Raw genomic sequence first — 23,697 nt, forward strand, 5'->3', positions numbered from 1 at the left:
ATACCAGCAACAATTTGGGGCAGCTATCCTGGTAATGTCTCTTAACCTTTTCTGCCATTTATGGGAAGCAGTTTGCAGGTACTTCATGATCGGAGAAAAAGAACCTGACCAATTTATTCTTTAGTATTTATTTCAAAAGAGAGCAATAAAAACTGTTTTGTTCTAGATTAAAGGGATGCTGTTTTGAGAAAAAAAAATATTCTCAATAAAATTTGCTATAAATGTAGACAAAATATATACAAAATTTAAACACATATAGTAATATATACCAAAGTTATGCAGCTCAATTAAACAATCTCAATATGGAGAAAGGCAAAAGATGCTTCTCAAAGATAAGTAACCATAAACTCACTGAGCAGCTAAGTTGGTCCATGATTTATCCGTTCATTTATTTGCCTAACATTGACATTTACTGAGCACCTGTATGTGCTTAATATAGTAGTACATGGAACATTTGAAGATGAGGAATTTTTTGGGAACTGGAGCAAAGGTGACTCTTGCTATGCTTTAGCAAGGAGACTGGCAGCTTTTTGCCCTTGCCCTAGAGATATGTGGAACTTTGAACCTGAGAGAGATGATTTAGGGTATCTGGCAGAATAAATTTCTAAGCAACAAGGCATTCAAGAGTCACCAGAGCATAAAAGTTTAAAAAATTGCAGCCTGAAGATGCAATAAAAAAGAAAAACCCATTTTCTGGTGAGGAATTCAAGCACACTGCAGAAATTTACGTAAGTAACAAGAAGCCAAATGTGAATCACCAAAAAAATGGGGAAAATGTCTCCAGGACATGACAGAGACCTTCATGGCAGCCCCTTCCATCACAAGCCTGAAGAACTAAAAGGAAAAAATGCTTTATTGGACCAGAACCAGTGTCCCCATGCTCTGTGCAGCCTCAAGACATGGTGCCCTGAGTCCCAACTGGCTCAATGTCAGCTGTCACTAAAAGGAGCCAAGGTACAGCTTGGGCCATTGCTTCAGACAGTGCAAGCCCCAAGGCTTGGCAGCTTCCACGTGGTGTTGGGCCAGTGGATGCACAGAAGACCAGATTGGAGGTTTGGGAACCTCTGCATAGATTTCAGAGGATGTATGGAAATGTTGGGATGTCCAGGGAAAAGTTTGCTGCAGGGGTGGAGCCCTCATGAAGAACTCTGCTAGGGCAGTGTGGAAAGGAAATGTGGGGTCAGAGCCCCCACACAGAGTCCCTACTGGGGCACTGCCTAGTGGAGCTCTGAGAAGAGGGCCACCCTCCTTCAGACCCCAGAATGGTAGATCCACCAAACAGCTTGCACCGTGCACCTGGAAAGGCTGCAGGAACTCAATGCCAGCCTATGAAAGCAGCTAGGAGGGGAACTGTACCTGCAAAGCCACAGGGGTGGAGCTGCCAAAGGCTGTGGGAGCCCACGTCTTGTGTCAGTATGCCCTGGATGTGAAACATGGAGTCTAAGATCATTTTGGAACTTTAAGGTTTAATAACTGCCCTACTGGATTTTGGACTTCCATGGGGCCTGTGGCCTCTTTGTTTTTGCCAATTTCCCCCAACTGATATGGCTGTATTTAACCATTGCCTGTACCCTCATTGTATCTAGTAACTAACTAACTTGCTTTTGATTTTACAGGCTCATAGTGAAAGGGTATTGCGTTGTCTCAGATGAGACTCTGGACTTGGACTTTGTAGTTAATGCTGGAATTAGTTAAGACTTTAGGGGACTAATGGAAGGGCATGATTGTGTTTTGAAATGTGAGGACATGACACTTAAAGAGGGCAGGGATAAAATGATATAGTTTGACTGTGTCCACACCCACATCTCATCTTGAGTGTAATTCCTATTATCCCCATGTGTTGTGGAAGGGACCCGGTGGGAAGTAATTGAATCATGGGGGTGGTTACCCTCATGCTGCTATTTTCATGATAACAAATGAGCTCTCAGAAGATCTGATGGTTTTATAAGGTGCTTTCCCCTCTTTGCTCAGCACTTCTCCTTCCTGCTGCCTTGTGAAGAAAGACGTGTTTGTTTCCCCTTCCACCATGAGGTAAGTTTCCTGAGGCCTCCCCAGCCATGTTGAACTGTGAGCCAATTAAACCTCTTTCCTTTATAAATTACCCAGTCTCAGGTAAGCCTTTCTTGGCAGAGTGAGAATGGACTAATACACCTGGTAAAGGCTGATTTTAAAAAACTCAAGCTAATATAAAAGAACTGTATAGGCCGGGCGCGGTGGCTCAAGCCTGTAATCCCAGCACTTTGGGAGGCCGAGATGGGCGGATCACGAGGTCAGGAGATCGAGACCATCATGGCTAACACGGTGAAACCCCGTCTCTACTAAGAAATACAAAAAATAGCCGGGCGAGGTGGCAGCGCCTGTAGTCCCAGCTACTCGGGAGGCTGAGGCCGGAGAATGGCGTGAACCCGGGAGGCGGAGCTTGCAGTGAGCTGAGATCCGGCCACTGCACTCCAGCCTGGGCGACAGAGCGAGACTCCGTCTCAAAAAAAAAAAAAAAAAAAAAGAACTGTATATATGTAATACATTTCACTAACTTCTTTGTTAACAATAAGGCAAATATCTAAAAGGTTTCACATATTTGCTCAGAATGCTAAAAATCATAGTGTATTATATAAAAATATAACTGTTTTGACCATTGTGCATAAGTATTCAATAAACATTGTGAAATATACATACTTTCATAATTTGAAAATAACCTTTGTCTAAGTTAGTTCAATTTTCATTTTATCGTGTAAAATTTTTAAAGATATAAGAAAAATATATATTATGGATGAAATAATAACTTTAAAAAATCAGGTACTAAAAGCAATTATTTCTGCACTATGGCAATTATTCAAATCTGCTCTCACATACTTTACACAATGGCCATTTCTGAATCCAAACCTAAAATAATCCTTCTTAGGTCTCCTTTCTCTGTGCAGGAAAATAAAGTCATTGGTCTTTAGATGTTGTATATCTCAAAACAGATGAGTTTTTAGGATATCCAAAAGACAGTTTTATGGTAGGTAATTCTTTAATTCCAACCTGAAGTCAACTCATTATTTTTGAAAACCCTTCTCCATCACTGTCAAAACAAGAACAAAAGTTTTATTCCTCTCAGTTGTTCATTTCCTTTTAAAACTAACTGGGACTTTCATATTAAAAAATTGTTGTTTTGAACTTATACACATTTATTGTGTGTGTAAGCATAATGACTTTTTGTTTGCCATTTGTAACAGTAAACAGACATTTTAAAAATTTTCTAACTTCATTGTAGGACCATGTCTTAGACTCTTCTGGCTGCTGTAATCAAATATCATAAATTGCACAGCTTTGTAAACAACAGAAATGTATGTCTCGTAGTCCTGGAGGCTAAGAGGTTTGAGATCAAGGCACAAGGAAATTTGGAGTCTGGTGTGGATCCTCTCCTAGGTTCATAGAAGACACATGTCATATTTCACCTGTGTCTTCCCATGTTGGAAGGAGAAAGAGGTTTCCCTTGGGCTTCTTTTGTAAGTGCACTAATCCCATTCATGAGGGCTCCACCATAATCACCTTCTAAAAGCCCCACCACTTAATACTGTCACGTTGGAAAATCAAATTTTTATACATATTTTGAGGGGACACGAACATTCAGACCATAGCATTCTGCCCCAGCCCTCAAAATTCATGTTCTTCTCATAAGCAAGGACATTCATTCCATCCCAGTAGCCCCAAACATCTTAACTTGGTCAAACATCAACTCAACAGTTCAAAGTCCAAAATCTCATCTAAATATCATCTAAGTTAGGTATGAATGAGACTCAAAGTATGATTCATTTTGAGGAAAATTTTTCCCTAGCTGTGAGCCTATGAAATCAAACAAGTTATGTGCTTCCAAAATACAACGATGGGACAGGCATAGAACATGCATCCCCATTCCAAAACATAGAAACAGGAAGAGGAAAGAGGCAAGAGGCTCTAAGTCCACAACCCAACAGAGAAAACATTATATTTTAAGTCTCAGTAACAATCTTCTTTGGTTTGATGTTCTGCCCTTCCAATCCACTTTGGGGAGAAGTCCCTTCTGAGCACCCTGGGTGGTACTCCCTTAGCTTTGGCCCCCAGAGTTTGGACCCCCAAAGCTCTGGGAACCCCTGGCTACATGGCTTTGCCAGATACAACTTACACTGCAGCTCTCATGGATTGGAGGTGTGCGCCTGTGGATCTCCCAACCAAGAATTTTATGCCAGTGGCTCTCCCAGTCTGAGGTCTCAGGGCAGCCCTACTCTTGTGACTCTGCTGGGCATTAGTCTACTAGAAGTTCACTGTGGTGGCTTTGCCCCTCTAGCAATTCTCTGCCAGAGTTCATCAGAACTGAATTTGGGGCTACCAAGGTGCATGGTAACAGAGTAAGGGAGATAGACCCACAATGTGAAGCAGCACGGGGTAGTGGTGGTCCCTCCTTTAAATTGGAAACCACCCTGCTCCCCAGTTTTTGCATTTTGATAGGAGTGGCAGCCCTGATAATTTTTGAATTGCTTTTAGGATGATTCTTCCACAGTCTGGGACAACAGGTTCTAGATTCTGTTAAATGACTGAGTAATTATATCAGATTGTCATTTGGTCACAGCCTTGGACATCTCTTACAAAGATACTTCTTCATTCTTTACAATATGGATAGACTAAGAATTTTCCAAATATTTAAGTTTTGGTTTCCTTTTGATTAACAATTCCATCTTCAAATAATTTTTCTCTTCTCACAGTTTACTAGGAGCAGCAAAGAGGAATGAAGCTACTCTTTCAAAATGTTGTTTAGAAAGTGCTTCAGCCAAATACACAATTTCATCACTCACAAGTTCTACCTTTCCCAAAACATCAGGACAGGAACACAATTCAGCCAAGTTATAAAACACTGCATAACAAAGATAGACTTTTCTCCATTTTCCAATCCCATTCTCCCCAATAGGATCTGGGAATACATCAGAAAGGTCTTCACCACCCATATTTCTACCAATAGCTATTAATGACGACTTAGGTGGTATCTAAACTTGAGGCTTTCCTTACTCTCCTTTTTTATTTCCTGAGTCCTCTCCAAAATTGCCAGTCAAGACCCACAATTAAATGAACTAGAACGAAACATTTATTATTTTAAAATATCAACTCTGAACTCATTCAAATATTTGTGTTATTCACACATAAAATAAAATATATATTTTTATTAAGTTAAATATATTCTGTTAAGTTCCAAAAATTTTTAATATTGCAAAATATTTAAAATTGACTTCCTTGTGTCATATTATTAAAATCTCTGCTTTCTACTCACATTCTCACTCTGATAAGAACTTTAATATTATTTTCCAATTGCAAAACTATATATTTTACCTCCTCTGCCAGACCACCTTGGGGCCCCTCTGAGTTTGCTTGCCTTCTGTCAGAGTGAGAAAGCCTTGCAGGCAAGAAGCAATGAAACTGAGGCAGGAGTGGGGCATGAATGAAAGCCAGCCCTCTACTTCCTTGTGAAATCCAAAAACTGTGGCTTCCCCCTTTTTTTGTACTTATACAGCATTGCCCTTTGTGAACAATATTTCTCCTGATTTTCCTTTGCTTATTTCCCATCAACACCAACTTACAAAAATTTGGAAGTGGGGTTCCACCCCTGGGAAATATTTACTAAACTCATGGCCAATGCTGATCTCTTATTTTTCTTTTTAATCTTATAGCACCCATTGAAACAACTCTCTATAAAGATACTTTCAGCTAATTCTTAGAGATGAAGAATCTGAGTATCAGAAAATTTAAGTGACTTGTCCAATGTCATACAAAATATTTAAATATGTGCATTCGATCTATAACCCACTTAAAACATTATGAGCTACATAAAAGTATGCCGTAAATGATAAATTCTCATGCAGTTGTGTAACCAAAGTATCAACTGGAGCTTCACTCCTTCCCTGGAAACTCAAATGTGCTTGGTTCACACACTCAATTTTAAAGTCTTTGAAGTCCAGAGCTTCCTGTAATTTCTGCTAATTACCAGCACTTTCCCTCTAATGACGTATTCTGCATCAGGCTCCTGCTTCAACATGTGCTGTTCTGAAACAGCCAGTGTTGACTCAAATTCAGAATCACATTAGATTATCCCCAAAAATGTCACTTACCCAAAAGCAATAGGGGACTTTGCAAATTTTACTGAAAAGCTTACAAAAGCAGTGTGTTTTTAACCCTAAAGTTCACAATGTAGAATTGCTATGAGAAGTACAGTTCTCCAAAAAGTAGTTTTTAAGTTGCCCCATTACCAATTGGTAACTATTCAGCAACTGGGTCTCCTGGGGAGAAAAACACCCTTATTTGTAGTGTCTGCTAATTAATGTGGTGTAAATATTCCACTGTAGTCATATCCAAACTATCAATGACATCACGGAACTCAGAGCTAGAACTGAGTAAACAAGTGAGTAACTGGCTCTTGCAAACCATTGTGGGCTAACTCCAGCACATCGCAGCCCATTACCAGAGAACTTTCTCACTGAGCTTCTTCAATGCATGTCCCAGCCTCTCTTATTTCACTGGTCTTGCCCTGAATCATCACTAATAGCCTCATCCCTGGAGAACTTTAAAGTATTTCTTCCCTTGAATACGAAGCCTCTTAGCTTTTCTACACTCTATGACAGGTCTAAAATCTGACCACAAGTTCTTTGATTCACCTCCCTCACATGGATAGAGACTCAATCAATCTTAGTAACTCTCTTGTGATCAGTAAACTGGAGCAGAAATGTCTCATTGTAACTTCCAAAACTAGTTATAAATAAGCCACACATTTCTGCCTTGGACTCTCTTGGGACATTCTTTCAAGTATATACCAGCCACTGGAAGGAATTCTAAAAGCCTGAGACTGCCATGCTACAAAGACACATGGAGGTGATCCACTTGTCATCCCCTGCTGAGTTCCCAGCCAACAGCCAACATTCACCACCAGCCACAAGAAGAAGCCATAGGAAGTCCAGTTTAAATAGACTCCACATAACTGCAACACTAGCCAACATCTGCCAGACACAAAGGAAAACTTCCGATTCTGCCCTGCCAAGCCCTTTCCAATTTCCTTTCTCAGCAATTATAAGCAAAATAAAATGTGGTTTTTCTTTAAGTTACTAAGTTTGACCTTCTTTTTAGCTTACCCAAACTCACAAGAAAATGAGGTTGGGGTTATTGAAAGCAAGTATTTCTCGTCACGTAAAACAGCAAATAATTAATTAATGATAATTTCAACTAATATAGAACTTGCTAATATCATATCTCTTCTTGAGAAAATGTAGAATAAAGAAAAAGTTTAAAATGTGGTGAAGAAAACTCAGCTGTAAGAAATATCAAGTTTCTAATTTTGAAACTGGTATGATTTCACAGGGCAGCCTTAAATACCTTCTTTGACAAACCTAGATATGCTCCCTATTTCTCACCTCACGTTTCTGCTCAATCAAATCCTTTACCCTATCTAAATGTTTCCCAGGAATAAGGGAGAGAATGCAAACGATAGGATGAACTCTGCTGCAGTTGCTGAGGCAGAGATATGGCAGGGAATGAATGGGGAGGATAATACACAATTAAATTTTTTTTTTTTTGGTGACTGGAAAATCCTAGACCAGATAATGCAAGAAGGCTCTTCTAGTTTGAGAAATCACTGCCTTACTTTCTTCTTCATAGATTTTCTGGTACTAAGTTTCTCGACCTTTGCTTTCCTGAATTCTATCTGAAGTTTTTATAAAGGTTTGAATTGACATTGCTTTCCATCTTCATTCACAAAGATATTTCCTTTTGTTCTAACCGTACAACTAATCCCACTCTGTAAAACACCCAGACTAATGGAGATGAAAATTCTCTTGTGCTGCTTAAGGAGAACTGAGTTGCACATAGAATGCCTTCCACAAGGGGCAAGAATATCGGCTTGACTACCCACAGTCTTTCATCGAATATGGCATATATTTAAACTGGAATCAGGCCAGGTCCTACTGTTATCACTTTAACCAGGGACCATAAACCAGTGTGTGAAGTGTGAGGAGTCACATATTTGTCTGCTAACACTGTGCCTGCAGGATGCTTGTGATAAGTGGCAGAAGCTTCATTACCATAAAATGACAATGAGAAATTAATTCTAATTATCCTGATCATTGAACATTTAAACGAAAATGAAGACATTAAAGGTAACTAATTACTAGGAAGGCCATTGCTGTGGATGAATTATGAAAGATTTTAAACAAAGACGTTGTAAAACAATGGGTTCCAACTGCCCAAATCTTGTCAGTTTGTTTATTTGTGCTGATCACATTGAATTTACACACCAGAAAATTGGGAATGATTTGGTTGTTAAAAGAATGTGAAAAAGGTTCTGTGGAGAAGTGCACCCTCATTTATGTTTCTGAAAATAAAAAGTCACAGTTAATTATTTCTAAACTAGTAACTTTATCAATTTTCAGACCCAAATATAAATTAGAAACAAAGAATATGAAGAATGGGAGAGTTACAGAGGAAACTTACTTCTGAATAATTGTCAGCTTCGTGAATGTAATGTCACTGAACAGTTAAATACAGCAGTTCTGGAAATATCATCATTTAAAAAGATGGCAAAGGAAAAAGAAGAAATGATAATCTAATTAAATGACTCTAATTAGTAAACAAGTCAGGAAAATATAATTTTACTGACCAGAAAACCTAAATTTGGTAATCTTTTTGTACTCTAGAAGAGTAATGTTCTTATTTGCATTTCCCCAACTTGTTCTTCAGAAGTAACTCAAGAATTATATTTTCATCTTTAAGAAAATGAAAGAAGGCTTGACTAAGCAAAAGTTGTGTTATTCAACAGCTAAGCAGTAAGATAAAAAGGTGAACTTTTGGAAACTTGGTATGTATCAGTTCAAACGTACTTCCTACCTGAATCCAAACAGCTTTCACATTATAAAGATTCAGGCTCATGCAGAAACTCGTGTGTGGAATAAATTAAAACAAAATAACACAAAACTAAAGCAACTGTTCTTTATTGTGATATATCTCAGCGCATCACATTGCTAAATTTAGGTTGAGCAAAAAGTCAAATATTGGAACTGTTAATAAGCATTATGTTTATTTTAAATTACCTGTGAGCTAAGTTGATTAGGGATCCCTTGCTTTCAATTTAACAAATTATTTATTTATTTTTAAACTGACAAGAAATAACTGCATTTTCAGTTAAGGTCTACGTCAAATTCATGAGTTCAAAGGCTTTTTATACATAAACTTTGTATTTTTGATACCACCCCCTGCTAAGATTTTTGCATTATTTCCTGGTTACTTGTAAAACCAAGACCCATCTAGTTATATTATTTGAAGTTAATAAACCACTGAAGGACCTTCAAATATTGTTTATGATTCACTAAGGGTGATTCCCTCTTTCCAAGTCACTGCATTTTGCACTGGCCAATTCAAATATCCACATTCCTTACCGTTAGTTGAAACAAATGAAAACAACACGTGTAAAAAGGCTATGCAGCATCAGCAACACAATATATTTCAACCACGAGTATGAAAGAAGGGATCATTTCTATTTTGTCTATTATTGCATTTTGAGTATATTAGTTATAGTTTAAGATCGTATACAAAATTATCAGTAATTACTTCCTAATAAATGAAGTCTCAGTTCATTGCTCCAGTGTCGTCTATTTCTTAGGTTACTCTTTCATTTATTCATTTAATTCTTTACTTAGACACTCAATCAGGCAACAAACATATATCTCTTGAGTGGGCATGGCCAGTCAATTACAAAAGAAATCTATTACATTTGACGAGCTGCATTATCAAGGATCATTAATACAATGCTCAATCAAGTACAAATAGAATATCTTAGCCCACAAAAGTGAAGTGAACCAAGATTCCAGTTAGAACCTGATCTGCTGGAGCAGAATATCCAACTGAGTCAAATGTGGGGCATTTTCACCACTTTAACAATATCATACCTACCTGCAAATGGGCTAAATAGTGATATGAGACAGATCTACACAACATTTAGTTAACTCCACCTTCAGGCAGGGTCAGCAAAGAAGTTCAACAGAAGTTGGTGCCTGGGACAAAGGCATAAACATGAGCCTGTACATCCTGATTTAGTGTGTAAGTTCTTCAGTCGAATTCAGCCATTGTAGGCAACATTTATTCATGTGATTGCATTTTTATGTGGTTTCTCCTCTTCCACATCTTCACCACCTGGAAAAACTAAGAAAAGGCAGAGTCTTGCTCATGATGCCTTAAAAGGCTGGGTACAGAGAAAACAGATTTTCTGGGATCTCCTTGACTCTACTACTAAAGCTGGAGGAGTTGGGCCTGCCCCAGGGATAAGTGGAGGAGTTAGCACACACTTCTATTGCATGCCAGGCTCTGTGAAAGGCACTGAAGATGCAGCATTAAAGACACCCCTGCTTTGGCCGGACGTGGTGGCTCACGCCTGTAACCTCAGCACTTTGGGAGGCCGACGCGGGCAAATCACCTGAAGTCAGGAGGTCAAGAGGCCAGCCTGTCCAGCATGGTGAAAGACTATCTCTACTAAAAATACAAAAATTAGCCATGCATGGTGGTGGGCACCTGTAATCCCAGCTATTTGGGAGGCTGAAGTGGGAGAATCACTTGTACCTGGGAGGTGGAGGTTGCAGTGAGCTGAGATCACACCACTGCACTCCAGCCTGGGCAACAGAGCAAGACTCTCAAAAAAATAAAATAAAACAAACAAACAAACAAATAAATAAATAAAGATACCCCTGCTTAGAAGACTGCATAGACTCTGAGCTCAGCTGCATGAAAGGAAAAGGGAAAAGATTCCAGGGAAGAAGTTTTGAAGTGAAGGTTGATTAACTTAAGTAAACTCTAGAATAACTGACATAGAAAAAGAGGCTAATAGAAATTGCAGGACTAAGGAAGAAGTTTGATCGCAACTTCTGACAGGTTCTGAAGGTGCCTGTCCTTAAAGGAACAATACTTTTAAGTGTTTAGGCATTAGCTATAGAAGAAAATATCCCAAATCTAGGTGGAGAATTCAAAGAAGTATAGCTACTAAGTGGTGAAACGTACATCTGAACCTATGTTTTCAAACAGCATTCTCTATTCTGTCTTTATAAGCAAAGCTGCAGGCTCTGGAGTCAGACAAGCTTGTTTCTAAGCTCCTGTTTCTCCTCTCACTAGCTATGTGGGCTTGTCAATATTACTTAAAATTTTTTGGTATATGTTTCCTCAGCTCTAAGAAGACACAATTATAATTACTCACACAACTGCCATGATAAATATCTGCCTAGTCTAAATAATTTAACATAAGATCTAGTCTATATTAAGTGCTCCAAAAAATATGCTCCTGTCTTAATTTTCATGAAGTGGCATTGACAATTGGCTGGAAGCTAACAAAACTAGAAGTATCCATAGATTTAATGAAATATTATCTATAATAGACTTTGATGTTTTGTTAGCCCCAGCATCAACCTTCTTATGGCAACAGGAAATTCACATACAGCTTGAGAGAACACACCATCTCCTCTGCTTAGGTTAAGCTGACTACATCCCCAGGCCCAGGAGATGGAGACAGGTGTGAACAGAAGGACTCTAAGAGGACATCATTTTCATAGACTTGGAGACATGTAGCTGAGTTCAAAGCTTGTACTGCTTGCCACGCAACAGCAAATAAGTCAAGAGACAAGTGTTGCAGCAAGGAAGCTGACTTTATTTTGGAGAACAAGCAAACTGAGAAGATGGCAGATTAGCGTCCTAAAGAACCATCCTAATAGAATTTTAAGCTCCCTTTAAGTTAGGAGAAGGGGAAAGAGGGAAGGAGTTGAAATCACGAGGCAACCAATGACCACATATATCTGGACAGCAATGAGAGTTCAGCGGAGTGGATTATGAAATTCTTCGTCCTTGGTCACGTCACAATGCTCTTATAATCTTTAACATAACGTTCTTACTTATGTGTACACCCTTTTTGTTTCCTCCGTGGTTTGGGGGAGGGATTATTACAAACTTTTCTTTAAAGTGAAACTATAAACTAATTTCCTCCCATAATCAGCTTGGCCAACATGCAGAGATAAACAAAAGCAGTTAACCTAAAGGCTGGCTTAGGAGTAAAATGGGGCCAGTCATGCCAGGCCTCCTTTTCGCTGCTTCAGTGATGGAGTTTCAAAATCAGCACTTTCCACGTCTTTGAGCATCACAATTGGTTCTGAGGTGGGCTCTTTCACACATTAGGCTAACTCAGGGCTTCCGTGACCCTATTCTGGGGTTTCAGTTATGTCCACCAGGAAGTGTCACCCTCTTTCTGAGTAGGAACTGGAGCTTAAGTATAGAGCTTACATAGATGAAGATTAATCAATACATATAAGATGAAATAAATTAGACTCTGGTTATGACCTCTGAGGCCTTAAATAAGCCACTCTTGAGGATCTACTCCTGAACTGTTACTCATACATGCCAATAAGGTATCTTTTTATGCTTAAGGAAGATTGAGCTGGGCTTTCTCTCACATGTAACAGAAAACATCCTAACTCACTCATGGACTGCACACTCCGTAATTACTATTGATCTTAAGAAATCCAGTTTCATCAGGATTGGAAACCATCATTCTCAGCAAACTAACACAGGAACAGAAAACCTAACACCGCATGTTCTCACTCACAGGTGGGAGCTGAACAATGAGAACACATGGACACAGGGAGGGAGCATCACACACCAGGGCCTGTCGGAGGCTGGGGGGCTAGGGGAGGGACAGCATTAGGAGGAATACCTAATGGAGATGACGGGTTGATGGGCACAGCAAACCACCCCAGCACATGTATACCCATGTAACAAACCTACACATTCTGCACACGTATCCCAGAAATTAAAGTATAACAATAATAATAATGATAATAAAGGAAATCACATTCTCTTGCCCTCATCTTATTCTTCATTGAATATGGTCCCAAAGTGGGTTGTGTACCCTAATCCACATTTGTTATTGCCCCCTTGCTGATTTCTCTGATATATTTTTCTTTTAAGTGGAATAACGATATATTAAAATAGCACAGTAATAAATGAAATAGATTTATAGTGAGATTTTAAACGGAGCTACCACTGTAATTGTCTTTAAGAAAAAGAATTCTAGGGCCGGGCATGGTGGCTCACACCTGTAATCCCAACACTTTGGGAGGCCAAGACAGTGGATCACCTGAGGTCAGGAGTTCAAGACCAAATTGGCCAACAGGGTGAAACCCCATCCCTACTAAAAATACAAAAACTAGCCAGGCGTGGTGACTGGTGCCTGTAACCCCAGGTTCCCCGGAGGCTGAGGCAGGAGAATCACTTGAACCGGGCAGGCAGAGTTTGCAGTGAGCCTAGGTTGCACCATTGCACTCCAGTCTAGGCCACAAAGCAAGACTCTGTTTCCAAACAAAACAAAACAAACAACAACAAAAAACCAAAAAAGAATTCTAGGCTTTGGGTTACAGCCCCTTGCTATTTTAGGAACACAAATGGCCATTTATACACATGTATTATTTTCCTTGTTGCCTAAAAACTGTGTCCAAAGGCTAGAAAGCACTGAGGAGATACATTAACTGTAGTGAGTAAATATCTGCTTCTCATTGGCAAAGGACCTTGGGGTTTCAGTGACAGGGAGTGTGTAAATGTAAAATTGGCCTGGAATGAAAATAGCTTAGAGCGCTCTCAAAGAGCAAAGCTATTAACCCGAGGGTTCTCATCAAATTCTAGCTCAGGCAGGTTTGCCATGCAGATTTAAACCAGTGCCTTCTCTTCTGAAAGCAGCACAACTCAGGTGAGCAGACCACATGTAGTGTTCCTGTGCCGTACTGCTAGTTGACACTTAATGTGCTCGGACATAACTAAGGCAGAAGCAATGCATTCGTCAACATGTCGTATAGAACAGAGATTCAGACTCTACCCATGGGGCTATTGGTGCCTTTGAACTGGAGCTCTAGAGACAAGTAAACTGATACCTAAAGCCCACAGGCAATCTCTCTGTGGGAGTAAGGGATTCCGGTTCTGTGGTTGTAGATTGACTCCATTGCTCTTCTGTCCTTAATAGTGTGTAGGGCAAATAAAAGGCATAGAAAATGAGTTGGATTTAATAATAAGCATATTAGATGGTGTTAGGAAATTACATAGCTGGCTAATACTTAAACATTTACAAGCACACTCTATTTTTTCCGCATATAAAAAAAAAGAGATACTGATCAATTACTGCAAAAAGAGACACTGATAAAAGATGTAGTAGGAACCAGAATAAATAAGGAATGAGTGCTCATGTAGATTGATTGAGAACCAGAAAAACCTAAGATACGTTTCAAAAAAAAAAAAGAAAAAGTTAGAATCATTCAGCCAGGGCATGAATTATAATATAAGAAAAAGTCATTGAATTGTAACAACTTTTTTTATGATCTTAAGTTGTGTCAGAAGGGTACAGTAATCTCTTGATCAAAACTGGTTAAAGATTGAGTGACTAGTCCTGAGATATAAAAAAATGAGAATAAACTTGAATGATTTCAGAAAGTCTTCCAGAAAGTTTGGAAATACAGGGAAAAAGAGAGGTGGCCTCGTAAACTTAAAATTAGCTACAATCAGTCTAAAATGGCAATAAAGCATGTTCAGACGTACAGAATATATTCCCAAAATGTGGATCCTAGGTGGTCTGAAAGACAACGGAATCCCGGGGGTCACCCCAGAGTCTTCTGTTTTTCAGCAGCCCTAAACCTTTTGAATAGTTTCCAGGGTAACAGCAAACAGTTCCCTCATCACATTCAACTTGGTGGAAATATTACTAATGTCAATGATAGGTCACTTTCTTGTCTACATAATAGCAAAATCATTGATTTGGTGTTAAACTACTGCTCAGCAGGGCACAATTGTCCATTTTTGAGTGAACAGCTTTAATAAAACTTTTTATTAGGTTTTCAAATATGCAGAAATTTATTGCTTAAATAAACATTTTGGAGGAGACAATTACTTAATTATAATGACAGTTAAGCCACACTGGAAAAAATTACCAACACTTTTCTGCCAGTAATTCAAAACACACATTTGGAATTTTATGGTATATTTAATAAAAATAAAATTTATATAATAATACCAAGAATATCCCTATAAGTGATGAAAAGCAGAGGAATATTTCTCTCATTTTCTAAGCCAAAGGGCTTAGAGTTATACAATATAAGAAAATGTTACTTTGCACCAGCTTTTTAAACGTTATAATTATTTATTATGGATCTAAAATAACGCAATTTTTCTTCCAAAAATATTTCAAAGTATTTCCCCTTTGGAGAAGGTATACTTTAAACTATTTTTAATAGCTAGGAAATGCAAATATATATATGTATATATAGGGTGGAGTTTGTGCATTTCATGAAGGAATTTAGAGTAAGAAAATAAAAAGAGTGTAATGCAAGATATGGAAACAGATTTCTTAATTTTGAAACTGGTCATTCGGCTCTACTATATTCTGTTACTACAATCGATAGCTCTCATTCCTGCCCCTCATCCTACAAATGCATCGCTCATGTTAAGCAAGAGCCAGTGGGAGAACACAGATCACATAGCTGGCCAGTGATGCACCATCAGCACTAATGGAGAAGCCCGTCAATATTCATGCACCATGTAACAGTTGATCAGCCAAAGCATCAACCCAACCATAAAACATAACATTTAAAAGCCAGATAAAAATATTGTCACCATTTTATTTTTCACTGTACTACAAATATTGGCAGGAAAACAATCCATTAACTCACTGCTGTTCTAAAAGAACCGACTTAATAGACCATAACATTGTCCCAGGTAAATAATGCAGGTTTTGTGTATTGTGTTTGTATGTAGCCTGAGGGCCCTCATAGATGACAGGGGATCCATTTTTTTTTTCACTTTTATTTTAAATTCTTTTGTTCATTTTATCAACAGTCAAAGGTTTGGGATGTAAAATTAATGAGCAGGTCTGTAATCTTTCAGAGAAATCTTAAAGGTCCACTTTTCCACAATCACAAAGAGACGGAAAGGAGGCCAGGCTACATTTTTCTTCCTGAAGCATGGTTGATGATTTAAACTCACTAAAAATATCTCCTTTTTTTCTTAAAGAACAAATAAAAGCCTTGTGCTCACTCTTGCTTCACATTTGAATATGACTCTCATACTGTTGCTTTAAATGAAATTTGTCATGCATCCTTAAACAGATGGATTCTGAGTTTCTGTTGTGGAAATGCATTCATCCAGTGTTAGTATGAGCCAGGGTGGTATTTAGAAGGAGTCAAAGGTTTTGACTCTTGGGAGACATAAGACATGGCTTGCCCTAGCTCCCCAGCACAGGGAAAGAGGAAGAACAATCTTTAACTCACAGAACTGTGCATATCTCCCACTAGAAATGTCAGGCTCCTCCTCTGTCCTCAAGCACATGCATTCATTAAAAACTCACTTGCGGGGCCAGGAGCGGTGGCTCACGCCTGTAATCCCAGCACTTTGGGAGGCCAAGGTGGGCAGATCACAAAGTCAGGAGTTCAAGACCAGTCTAACCAACATGGTGAAACCCCATCCCTACTAAAAATACAAAAATTAGCAGTGTGCGGTGATGTGCACCTATAATCCCAGCTACTCAGGAAGCTGAAACAGGAGAATCATTGAACCCAGAGGTGGAGTTTGTAGTGAGCCAAGATCACACCACTGTACTCCAGCCTTGGTGACAGACCAAGACTCCGTCTCAAACAAAACAAAACAAAACAAAACACCTCACTTGCCTTTGATTGCAGTCCATACCCACCTTGTGTCTCACATAGAAAATGCCTAGAGATCCCTGATAGAGCAACTTAGGGTCACGTGTCTAAACTTGGACCTGGCGATATAAAAGTGGAGTCCTAGTCCACTTTAAAAATGAGGAAGCTAAGGCAGAGAAAGTTCAGTGACTGGCAAGTGACAACATGCATTACTTAGAGTTCAGCATAAACCTTGCCATCCCTAAGTGACTACTTCTGATTTTTCCCAAAGAAGCAGAAGAAAATTATATTTTAAAAAACCCAGCAAATTATGTTTCTCTAGGTGAAGTAGCTTTTAGTATAATTCATTTTTTGCTAAGTTCTTTAACAAAAAAGCAATTTAAAAAAAAACCCTTGATAACAACCACAAACCATTAAAAAAAGGAAACCCGAGCCAAAAGCATGGAATTAGTCATCAAAATATGCAGCTATTAAATATTACCATTTTAATTTGGGAAAAAATAATGAGAGTTTTGCAATAGTTTCAATGCCTTAACTTCAAGATCAGATAAGAAATAGCAATGAAGAAAGAAAGTGAATTGAGATGGCATTTTCCCGGTCAGTGACCCACATATGCCAGGAGTTAGCACTCTAAAAGTGCAACGAAAACCAGTGCCACTCATTAGAGAAAAATGCACATAGATTTAAAATGTTGGTAATCATTCGTCACACATTTATTATAGTAATTAACATTGATGAAAGTACGTAGTCCATGATTGTAATTTTTTTTATTTCTTGACCTTACACTTTCTTCTCAAGAGTGGTAAGTTTTATTTTGACCTTTTACTGTATTATTCTTAAAATTAGCTCATCAGCTTTCTATTAAATAATTCTTTTATTAAGGGAGGGTATAATTATTAATGCAAATTGTGAGCTTGAAACTTGAGATATGTGCAGCCTTTTTCAAGAGTTTATCCTTTGAAATGTTCAAAATAACATATTGACAGAGGTGTGTGCTTTAAAGAGACTTTAACAAAACATCTGTGATATGATTGTTGCTATAGAAACTGCTTTATTAAACATTAAAGTTAATAAATTCAGAAACCACTTAGGATGGCATGAAAGAAGTTTATAAATGTAATTGAGGTACAATAGGAAAACAGCCATCTCACAGCAGAGGGATCTCCTTCATGTCACCTTCTGAGATCTGAAAGATCTACAGAAAAATGCCATGGTTGATATTTGGGGTATGGAAAAGACATAGAGAAAGTGAGATGTTAGACACCTGGGTTATTTTCAAACACTTGTGTAGGTATTTATTTTTCTCAAATATTTTAAGGGTTGCTATCTCCAAACTAGGTCAAATCAGGGTCTCATTAAAACTTTTGTGGGAACTGAGTATTTTTGTTTTCATTGGACTCTGACATCATATTGATATCAACATTGAACATTTTTAAATGGTTAAATATTTGATTTTTTCTGTTTCAGAAAAAACTTTAATAGATTTTTATTGTCTATATTAGAGTTCTCTAGAGGGACAGAACTAATATGGTGTGTGTGTGTGTGTGTGTATATATATATATATATGGGAGTTTATTAGGTATTTAAGTATGAACTCACATGATCCCAAGGTCCCACAATAGGCCATCTGCAAGTTGAGGAGCAAGGAGAGACAGTCCAAGTCACAACGATGAAGAACTTGGAGTCCGATGTTTGAGGGCAGGAAGTTTTCAGCATGGGAGAAAGATGTAGGCTGGGAGACTAGGCTAGTCTAGCCTTTTCATGTTTTTCTGCCTGCTTACTATCCTGGCCATGCTGGCAGCTGATGAGATGGTGCCCACCCAGATTGAGGGTGGGTCTGCCTTTCCCAGTCCATTAACTCAAATGTTAATCTCCTTTGGCAACACCCTCACAGACACAGTCAGGATCAATACTCTGCATCCGTCAATCCAATCAAGTTGACACTCAGTGTTAACTATCACGTGGTTCCTGAAAATTCTATTTTATTTTGATTTGAGAATAAAAAATCTTTCTCTTTGACCCTGAAAGTTTTTCTTTTACTTTTTGTTAAAATATATTAAAATATTTATATGGATTTCTAAAATATTGTGAGCCCCAGGAACTGTGGTTAATGTGCCCAATGGGTAAGTCGTCGACTTCTTTCCTCACAAGAGTATGCTCTACTTAGCAATTTCATCCATGGCTTCAGAACCACCTGTATGCAGACAATTCACAAATGTCTGTATGTAGGTCAGGCTTCCCTTGTGGGATTTTGATCTGCCTATCCAAAAGTTCAATACCTTCTGAACATCTTTTAAATGTCTCAATGGTCTATCAAACTCTACATCCATAAAAACTGAAAGCATGGCTGACCCAACAGCAGATATTCTTCCTAGAATACTCACCTCAGCTCATCAACCATAATCCTTCCAATTTGCTGAAACAGAAACAATTGCAATAACCCTAAATTATCCCTGATGCTGAAAGCAGGGCACATTTTTATTCTTATGTGTGTTTATGTGCATCCATGTTCTCCAAATTGTCTAAATTGATTATTAGATAACAACAAAAATAGTTTATTAAAACTAATATATCTGAGAAAGTAAAAATAAAAATATTTGTCAATTTCTAGAAAAGTTATTAAGAAATATCGAATTCTTGTCTTCTGCTCACACATTAATATAAGAGGGAATGTTGAAAAAGCCATATTGGTCACCCCTTATCCCAATATAAATCTGGTTTCAATTAAAATGAAGAAATGATCTATCTTTTAATATGATGTGATATCCATGTTAAAGTTAAGAAAAAACTGTGGTATTTGCTTTATGTTGTAGTGTTTAAAATGTCACTGTTATTGAGTTAATTGTGTCCCTCTAAGATTCATATGTTGATTTCTTAACCCCAAAGGCAATTGGAGATGGGCCTTTAAGGTGATAATTAAGGCTAAATGAAGTCATAAGAGAGGGACTCTAATCTGATAGGGCTGGTGTCCTTGTAAGAGGAAAGGAGACCAGAGATCTTGGAAGAGCCATTTTGGGACACAGTGATAAAGTAGCCTTCTACAAGCCCGGAAGTACCCTAATCAGAAACCAATCCTGATGGCAACACAGATCATCAGGCACATTAACCACAGTTCTTGGGGCTCACAATATTTTAGAAATCCATATAAATATTTTAACAAAAAGAAAAAGAAAAACTTTCAGGGTCAAAGAGAAAGATTTTTTATTCTCAAGTCAAAATAAAATAGAATTTTCAGGAACCATGTGATAGTTAACACTGAGTGTCAACTTGATTGCATTGAAGGATGCAAAGTATTGATCCTGACTCTGTCTGTGAGGGTGGTAGATACTATCATTATCCCAATTTTACGGATGAGAAACCTGAAGTATGCAAAAGTTACTAACTTGCATGAAATTGTCAGGGCACTAAAAATTAGAAGAACTAACTTCAGAGACTCTCAAGAAATTCAATGTTGGCAGGATCCTTCCAGTACTTCTGAACAGTGCTCTCATTTTGCTCCCGGAAAATAGGCTCCTGGAGATGTGGAAAGACAGTCCCAGAAACACTCATTTGCAAGCAGGCCTGAGTTCTGGACACCATGGGCTCTCTCTTCAAACTTCCTTCTGAATTCATCCCTGAGCCCTCTGAGGAGGAAGATGAGTTCCAATTACGCGGAAAGAGGAAGGGTAGCTTGCTTTTTGGGAGCTTGGTAAACCCCCTGCTCTTAGGCTGAAGAGATGGTGATGCATGACTGGCATAGTCATCAGTTTCTCCTCACACTGTGGTTGGGATCCTGCCTCAATGGCTTTATGGATGTCCTCTCTGTTCTTTGTGTCTACACAAGAGCTACCCAAGTCTTCTTACATCAAATCCTGGTAAGATCAAATACGAAACTCTTGAAAAATGAATACTGCCACTGAAAAGCATGCACACACCTAAGATTACTTATTATAGAACACTGTGCACTCCTCAGTATCAGATTTCTTTATGTTCGGGAAGTCTGGTAAGATTGTTCACTAAATCTCATTACTGCTCAGTGATTTTTGATAAAAAGAGCATCTCCTCTGAGTGTCAAAACAAAACAGCATCTTCCATATGTGTCAAAATAAAAGAAATCGGATGGGTTGGGGGGGAGCGATAAATTCGTATTATCACAGTGAATATTTTCAAACATAAACTCATTCATTAAATAATTATTGCAAATCACTGAAGCTATGATAACAGGCCTCAGTTTCCATAACAATATTTTTACTCACGGCTCTGAAGTTCTCCTGCACATTTTAATGAAGTATGTGAAAGCATTGTGGGCATCTAAGCAGAAATCCCACATTCTGCTACCCGCCACGCACTGTTTATTTTTAATAAAACTCTCCGTATGACAAAGGCAAGGTTAACTGGGTAGTTTCCTATTTATAGGGCAATCAACACCACGGTGAATACGAAGACTGTTTCCTTTCATCTTTAGCACTGATGCAACCAGTCAGCAAAAAGCTTCTGCCCCAGTCCTGTCAGGTATTCTGAGATCAAAAGCACTAAGAAAACAAATATCAGATATTCACATAAAGCACACTATTCGCCACTTCACTGGGCCTTGCCATCACTCGCATTTCACGCTTCTGCCTTAAAATTCTGTTGCTCATTTTTCCAAAAAAAAAAAAAAAATTCTGAAATTCTATAGTTCCTTGTCCTACATGTGGCTGACATGTCTAATAGCTATGTGGAGAAATGTTCAAAGCCCTCACCATAATGAAGAACATGTGCCTAATTATCATTACTTTTAATTTATGGCTAAGGCTCTCTGTCTACAAAATAACCAAAAACTAATTTGAAAATGAAAAAGGTGAATTATCGATGTGGTTCTTATAAAAGATGTCTAACCACTAACATGTCTTGATTAAATGAACTGGTTCTTTTTTCTTTTCATTTTTTAATGTGGCTTATTCTGTATACAAATAGAAGAATCAAATCCATACTAAGGTGGTAAAACTGCTCAGACAAATGTTTCCTCATCCAAATCCCAAGAAGTGCCCGTTCCACTCTTGGCTGGAGCAGACGGACAGCTCTGCCTGGCACGCAGCCTGCTCAGCCCAACTGTGGTCACCGCAGAGTTGAACCCTGCTGAACTAATCTGAAGGGTGTTGCTTTCTGAAGAACCATCATTAGCCAAATATGAGATTGCCCACAGCATTCAACAGCCTATTGACATCACAGCAGACATGGGCAACGAACCACTGAATCAACCATTCTGAGGGTATGGCTGAGATAATGTCCCAAACTAAGCATTTAACCACTAGAGTAGGATCAGTGATGGCTAATAAGATGAGAAATCTAAATGAGAGAGAAAGGGAGGGGACATCTTGATTGCAATCTGCAGTTCAGTTATATTCATAAGAAAAACCTATGTTTATGTTTGAAATATGTACCATTCAATGAAATTTAATTTTACAAGCAGTCATGGGTTACCAATTGGCCTAAACAGAATAATCGTTTCGCAGTTGAATTAGTTTTTTGTGTTTGACCTTGGTCCCTTAATTCTTTTGCAGTCATTTATTTGATTTGCTTATGGAACCTCTACTCTGTTCCAGGCTCTCCTCTATACACTAGGGTGAAGGAAAACATTCTTTTTTTTTTTTTGCCTTGAGTGATCTCAGCTCACTGCAACCTCCACCTCGAGGGTTCAAGCGATTCTCCTGCCTCAGCCTCCAAGTAGCTGGGATTACAGAAGCCAAGCTAATTTTTTTATTTTTAGTAGAGACAGGGTTTCACCACGTTGATCAGGCTGGTCTCGAGCTCCTGACCTCGTGATCCGCCCGCCTCAGCCTCCCACAGTGCTGGCATTCCAGGCGTGAGCCACCGCACCCAGTCATGGAACACATTCTTGTCATCAAGTTTCCGTTCACTTGGAGAAGACATGCAATGAACAAACACATTCACATTATGCCTGGTGATGGTAAGTGTCTGAAGAAAAGTCTACAGCAGGATTCAAGGAAAAAGAGTAACTCAACGCAGCATGGGACCAATGTTATTTAGCATAGGGTGATGAAGAAAGATCTTTCTGGTAAGATGATTGTTTAGCAGAGTTCTGAATGGAAGAGAGAGAGAGAGAGGAAAATTCTGATATCTGAAGGAAGAGCATTTCATCTAGGAAAAATAGGAAGTCCAAAGGCCTTCAACTACCCACTATGTAACAGAAAGGACATGTTTTTCAGAGGGACTGGAGAGACAAGTCAAATTTGTGGATAAAAATAATTAGAATGATGGGAAACTTCCACCCAGGGGACGGTACAGACAATGCTAGGGTGAAGACAAGATTAAAAGGATTTTATTAACTTTGAGGTATAATACAAGAATTCATCAAGAGTCAAGCATTGAAAACTTGAGGATGGGATCCAAATTCAGAACAATGAATAATTTAAAATGAGACCAGACATAACATTAATTTCAATAGGAATAAATTAATAAGAAATGAAAATAATAATTAAGTCATTTGATTAAGTTTCTTCATTCCTCATAACTCTGTGAGATTAGTATTTACTATTATATTCTCAATTAAGAAATCATGAAAATGAGATTATGGAAAAAGATCATACCAGTCCAAAACTTACCCACGTGTGTGCGATGAGAGATGCTGAAGATTTTTTGCTAGTCCTGCCAAGGATAAACGACTCTGTCCAGCCTTGGTGACTCCCTTCTCCACTGGAATGTACCTGAAGAAACTTTCTGGGACTTCAGGATACCCTTAAGCAGTGCTGCATCTGCTGTCTTGCAACACCTGCACTGGAGTCCTCAGCTGAGACCTAAGAAGTGCCAGTAACCTGAGACTGCCACGCTGGAGAGGTCATGTGTAGCTGTTGCCATATCCACTCTGAGACTGCCATGCTAGAGAGGTCATGTGTAGCTGTTGCCATATCCACTCTGAGACTGCCATGCTGGAGAGGTCATGTGTAGCTGTTGCCATATCCACTCGGAGACTGCCATGCTGGAGAGGTCATGTGTAGCTGTTGCCATATCCACTCTG

General features: G+C 38.6%; 1 long non-coding RNA gene across 3 annotated transcripts in view; it reads right to left on the reverse strand.

The window, feature by feature from the left end:
* Window positions 1–23,697, reverse strand: part of LOC110741742 — a 120,348-nt gene that overhangs the window by 64,320 nt on the left and 32,331 nt on the right. Inside the window, exons 1-3 of one of the 3 annotated variants that reach the window (XR_002518528.2) lie at window positions 23,285–23,691; window positions 9,943–10,191; window positions 8,488–8,546 (exon numbers count right to left, since the gene is read on the reverse strand). This is a non-coding gene — a long non-coding RNA (uncharacterized LOC110741742). Of the gene's footprint in view, window positions 1–8,487; window positions 8,547–9,942; window positions 10,192–23,284; window positions 23,692–23,697 lie in introns of those variants that run through there. The other 2 variants (XR_002518529.2, XR_002518531.2) reach the window with 2 other exon arrangements.

The sequence above is a fragment of the Papio anubis genome, chromosome 15 (genome assembly GCF_008728515.1).
Source record: "Papio anubis isolate 15944 chromosome 15, Panubis1.0, whole genome shotgun sequence".
Lineage (NCBI taxonomy): Eukaryota > Metazoa > Chordata > Mammalia > Primates > Cercopithecidae > Papio > Papio anubis.